This window comes from Manis javanica, chromosome 18 (assembly GCF_040802235.1).
Source record: "Manis javanica isolate MJ-LG chromosome 18, MJ_LKY, whole genome shotgun sequence".
Taxonomy (NCBI): domain Eukaryota; kingdom Metazoa; phylum Chordata; class Mammalia; order Pholidota; family Manidae; genus Manis; species Manis javanica.
In genome coordinates, this window is record NC_133173.1 from 24,395,375 (window position 1) to 24,401,813 (window position 6,439).

The 6,439-nt window shown below is 34.6% G+C and overlaps 1 pseudogene; it reads right to left on the bottom strand.

The window, feature by feature from the left end:
• Positions 1 to 5,119: 5,119 nt before the first annotated feature.
• On the bottom strand, positions 5,120 to 6,165 carry LOC118971998 (olfactory receptor 10R2-like; annotated as a pseudogene).
• Positions 6,166 to 6,439: the final 274 nt, after the last annotated feature.

A 6,439-nucleotide genomic window follows, 5' to 3' on the forward strand; every position in this document is an offset into this window, starting at 1 on the left:
AACAAGTCATCTGTTATTCTTGTTGATCTATATGTAATGTTCCTTTTTCTCTCATAATTTTTAAGATTTCCCTTTTATCACTCATCTTCAGTAACTGGATTCTTATATACTTTGGTGTCATTTTCCTTTTTAGTCTGCTTGACATGTGTTTAGCTTCTTGATCTGTGGGTGCATAATGTTATCTTGATTTGGAAACTTCTCAGCCTTTATTTCATCTAATATTGTTCTGACTCCCTTCTTGCTCCTCTTTCTGGGACCTCAGTCATGTGCATATTTGACAGCTTGATGATTTTCCACTAGTCATCACGTCTCTGGGTTTGTTTTTCTTTTTTTCAATTTTATTTCTGTGTATGCTATATTATAGAGAGCTCCTATTGTTCTGTTAAAGTTGACTGACTTTTTCTTCTGCAGTGCCCACTGTTTACCTTATCCAGTGTATTTTTCATCTAGACAGTGTTTATTTTCATCTTTATAAATTAGACTTGGATGTTTTTACATCTTTCATTTGTTTCATCATGCTCATATTTTCCTCTACCTTTTTGATCATATAAGATATATTTAAAATGATCATTTCAATGTCCTTTTCAAATAATCATCTAATCTCTGTCATTTCTGGATTGGTTTCTATTGAATAATTTTTCTCCTATTATGGATTATATTTCTCTTGCATGTTTGAATGTCTATTATCTTTTAGTTAAATGTCAGAAATTGTAGATTTTGTTTTTGTGGCTAGATTTTTTTGTATTATTGTATGTATGATTGTTCCTGTTCTGGAGTGATGTTTTTTTATTCATTTAAAATCAATTCAATCCTTTTAATTTAAAAATATGTATGAATGGATGCTAAGAAAAAGTAAAAGGGAGCACCATTTACCATGCATATAAATATAACTTTCAACATCTTTTATTTAATGAAAGAGAATCACTACTCTAATGTATATAAACAGTTTGGGGAGTTCAGTCACAAATTCAATATTTCAAAACAGGAATGATGTTTCTTTCACCTTTCTATCTTCCATCACATAATAGGTACTCAGTAAATCATTGAATAAAGAGTAAATAATTAATAGAATCTGAGAGCTGGCCTTATTAATTTATTAAATTGATACCAGTCAGTTGATTCCTCCCCACTTAATTTTTCAGTATCTGTACTAAGCCTGATTTTTCCTAAAATATTTCAAAAATCACAGGGAAATAAAAATATCTTCCACTCAGACCAGTTGTCTTAGTTCCTTTGAGCTTTTCTAGCCTTCCTTTAGTTCTGCGTGTTGGATGGTATGAGCGGTTTGGTATAATAAGCCTGAGACTTTATGTTTTTAAATCTGAAAAAAATTGAAAACACCTTCACATTTTGTGTATATTCACATCATGCCATCTTGGAATCCCTGTTGTCCCAGATGAAAATAAAATACAATAAAGTCCTCATTACATGGAGAAGTATTCAGGGAGCACCAAGAAATAAGGAATAGACAAATGCAGAGAATATGAAATGGAAATGATATTGAGAAAGCTAACAGGGACTACTTCCACTGCAGGAAGAAAGAAGAAGAAAATTTTAGAACAATTGGGGTGCAAGTACATTTGGAAATGAAGAGACAAGAAGAGCGAGTTTCTGTCTGATACCTCGTGATTTTATCTAAAGTACGATGCAATGTCATCAGGTAGCTTTGTATTTGGAAAGAGTGAGACAGAAGGCTCTGGAAAGGGAGAATCATTAGTTGTTTTAATAGATGAGAGCATATGTGCAAAAGTTTCTGCAGAGTTTTTGTTTAAGAAAAATCATGTAAAAATTTACTGAATTGTTTTGGGCATCCATTTGAGGGTGGTGATTATGAACTTATTGTAATAATCTGATTTATTATATAATTTTATCCAGCAGCATTCAATTGCTAAAGGGGAATGATAGATAAGGTAAATTGCTGGGTTTTTAAAGGTTGGGGATTTCAACAACATCTGTCTCCTCTTTTATTACATAAATTAACATTTTAAAAAGATCAGGGTCTCTTCTGAGAGAAATCTTCTTCATACGTGGATGTTTTATTGCTCTTGTCTAGCTTGGATTAACACATAGTCTACAGGCACACACCTGATCATCTACATTTGCTCTCTTACAACACTAAACTGTGTTTTCTACCTTTATCTTATATCTACCTACCACTTCAGCATTTTATTAAAAATAATAATAATAAAGAGAGAAATGTGGTATCCACATATAAATCAATTATAAAAATCAAATGAGTATTCATATTTGAACTGACTGTTTATAGTTCATAATGCATGATCAAAACCAAAAGCATCTGTGATGACTGCCCCTGTAATGTTCACCATGTAACATATTCACTATGTAAGAATTTGTTCTCCATGTAAGAACTTGTTTGTTATGCTTCAGAAGATTGGAGACTGATGAAAATTAGGCTTGGGGTGGATTAATGATTGTGCATTGAGCATTGACCCCCCTATACAGAATTTTATTGTGATTAACAACCATTTGATCAATAAGTATGAGAGATGCCCTCACCAAAAAAATAAATAAACAAATAAAAGCACACACTTCTAATTGTAAAATAAATAAGTAACCAGGATGTAATGTATAGCATAAAGAATATAGTCAAAATATTGTAACAACTTGGTAGGGTGATAGCTTGTACCTAGAATTATCATGTATATAAATGTTAAATCACTGTGTGTACACCTGAAACTAATGTAATACTGTGTGTCAACTAGCCTTCAATAAAAAATACTTAACTAAAAAAAAAAAGATCAGGGTCTACAATGAAACTCTGAAGCTGGTAATCAGGTAGGATGGTTTGAAGTTCTGACTGTAGAACTAGGAAAGCTAATTTAATGAGGGACGGATGAGGAAAAACGTGTTGTAGGGAAAAGACCATTTCAGAATGCTCTCAAGATCTGGGAAGTATTACCCTCTGTACCTTTTCTTGTACAATTGATTTCATTATAGTGGGGTTGTGTTAAAATGAAGAAAAAGAAGAGGTATTTAACAATGGAACATTGAACATAAACTTTAACAATATCTATAGGTAGTATAATTGTTATGGGGCTATCATTGTCACAAAATCAGCTTAGAAGAGGTATGTGGCAGGGGACATGAGAGATGGCACAGAGCACAAAACTATAGCATCTGTCTCTGTGACAACATAGGGACGTTAAATATCTCAAATGATTTCCTAACTTCAACTCTTTTTTTAAGCTAATTTCAATTCTTAAGATATGTTCAATTTTCCCATAGACTCCTGCTTCTACCATTCAGATTACTATAAAATTGCTGAAATCTTAGTGAAGTACAGGAAATTTTTGTGGTATTACAAATTAATCTGTCCTGCTTTACCTACCAATATAACTGTATTTCCAAGAAGGTACATTTTTAAAGGGATGAGTTATTACTTTTTAGAACTCACAGGTGTTGGAGAAGAGCATATATTCTATGCTATCCCTGATGCAATGGAGCAAAAGTCAAGTGTGAGGGCTTCTAAATTGGAACTTCTGGAGACTGGATGAGTGACTTTATTTTGTGGAGCATCAAATACAAAGATGGAAAACATCTTGCCATATTACCATCACTCTCACAATAGGTCCTTGGCTAGTATTGGTATTTAACCACAGTACTTCTTGCCATTCACTCTTAAATATGTATTGAAATCCACGCATCCGCTATAATTGTATTTTCACATCATACAAATACTGTTTTCCATTCAAGCCTGTGGAAAAAGAGACAAAATGGGGTAATAAGAGTGGTCACCAGTAGGCTAGATATTATAAGTGAGGTAATAAGAGCTGGATGGCCTAAATCAAAGATATAGATTTAGGGGAACAAATATCAAATATGATATTGCCTTTAATAATAATGCAACTAAGCTAATCCAAATAGGCTTTGTAAGGATAGGATTGTGGGTATATAATACAAAATCCTTCAATCTAAAAAACACGAGTCAGAGAAGAGCACAAGTGTGATAGTGCTGATGGGGAAAAGATAAGGAAGTAAGAAGATCTTAAAGAGGTACAAGCTCTAAGTTATGAAATAAATGAACCATAGGGATGAAAGTACAGCATAGGGAATATAGTCAATAGTATGGTAGTGTGTTTAAAGGGTGACAGATGGTAACAGCACTTACCTTGGTGATCATTTAGTGATGTATATAATTGTCAAAGAACTATGTTGTACAGAACAAACCAATATAATATTGAATGTCAGCTATAGTTCTTTAAAAAATTGACTTCCAAAAAAGGAAGATGATGATCCTAAGTCACTTGGAGTATTGAAACATTTCCTGGGGAATCATTTGGAGTATACTATTAATAAAATGAAAAATATCTTGAGAACAATCCAGAGAAATATAACCAGGATTTTGAGGGGCCTGTGAACTCTGACATATCATGAGAATCAAAGAAGTTATGAGCCATTTAAAGGTGTTGTTATCCATCTTCAAATATTTGAGTTGCTGCTATGTAAGTGAAATATTTGATACAAGATATACATCTCTAGGTACAATGTCTATGACCAAAAGAAGCAAGATATGTAATGGCTGAACAGTTATACCACACTTTGGTAGTGGTATAACTTCCTACTCAGCGGTCAAATAAAGGCTATATTACTGCAGGTTAGACTCCTGCAATTACAGAACAATTGGAAGTGACAGATGGGTTATTTCCAACACTGATAGCTCATGGTTATAATAATGAAGTTCAATTAGGTTTATTCTATTTTATCTATGATTTTCTCTCTTTTTTTGTAAAGGATCTTATTAAGATTCTCCTATATCATTGACAAGTTGTGATGGCTGAACATTCTATACTTAACGCGATTCAAAATATGTTCCTTATCCTTCCTGGAAGAGACCAATTAAGTATTCTTAATTAATTTACTAAGTAACATTCTTAGCTAAGTATTCTGAAAGATCAAAGTACTTGTGCAAGTTTAAGACTATTTGAGACTTGTATCTAAATTAATAATTAACCCAAGTTTAAGGCTCTACTCCACTAAGCTATCAAAATAATGCCATGGAGAAGTTTGCTTATGGTATGAAGTTATAAAGTGCTGTGTAAATAAAAGACAACTGTATCATTAACCTTATAATTATTGCTATGGCCTCAGAAAGGATGTTTCATGGATGTAAAGTGTTCTCATTGTAGAGCTTTAGATTAAAATCCTCCTCTGCCAATCACTTTCCAGATAGCCATCCGGTCATCCTTGTTGCTAAGGCTTTACACCATGGGGTTCAACAATGGAGTCACGATTGTGTAGGTCACTGCCACAGCCTATCTTTGCTGGTCAAGTACTTGGCTGATGGTCTCAAGTAGACAAAGGAGGCACAGTCATAGTAGACAACGACTACAGTAAGATGGGAGATGCAGATGGATAAGGCTTTTTGCTTGCCTTCAGCTGATAGGACCCTCAGGATGGTATGGACAATGAAGCCATAAGAGATGTAAATGAAAGTCAGGGGGACCATGAGTGCAAGAACTCCACCTATGATGATGAACAGTTCATTGATGGAGGGATCAGTACAGGCAAGCTGGATAACTGATGAGATGTCACAGAAGTAGTGGTTGATCTTGTTGGGGTCATGGAAGGAGAGTTCAAAGACTAAGAGGGAGCCTATCAGTGAGAACAAAAGGCCCATCACAGCACAAGTGGCTGATAGTTGTGCACATACCTGCCAGCTCATAAGGATAGAGTACTGAAGTGGGTGACAGATGGCCACATAGTGGTCATAACCCATAACCCCCAGTAACATGCAATTAGCAACAGCAAAACCAAGGAAGAAAACATCTGAGTGGTACAACTAATGAATGAACTTGTTCTGAGCACAGACAACAGATTTAGGAGCATCTTGGGCAGGATAACAAAGGTGTAGCATGTCTCAGAGATGGAGAGGATCCCTAGGAAGAAATACATCGGTGTATGGAGGCTGCAATCCAGGCATATGAGAGTGACAATGGTAATGTTCCCACTCAGGATAATCAGATACAGGCACAGAAAAACAGCAAAGAGGATGAGCTGGATTTCTCTGAGGTTAGAGAATCCCAGCAACAGGAACTTTGTGACAGAGGAGAAATTCATTCGGCTGACTTGGCCCCCAAGATCGACCTGCAGAGAACAGGAACGAAGAAACAGTCCCTGACAGTTGCAGGTACTTCCATTTTGCATTGAAGAACAATAAATAGGAGAAGATCTTATTAACAACAAATAGGAGAGGGACTAATCCAAGTAGAAAATGCTCTATTAGTCATGTCAATTCACGGAATTGTTTCAAAGAACTTATATTAAATATTTCTAGCAAAATTTCTGCATTGCTTACAGTGTTGAAGTAATTTTTTCACAGTGCCTGCTTTGAATAGCAATGAAGGAATGGAAATGTCTGAAAATTTACTTTGTAACAATCCTGTCATTTTTTTTTAATTTATAATTCTCTGTGCCTTGA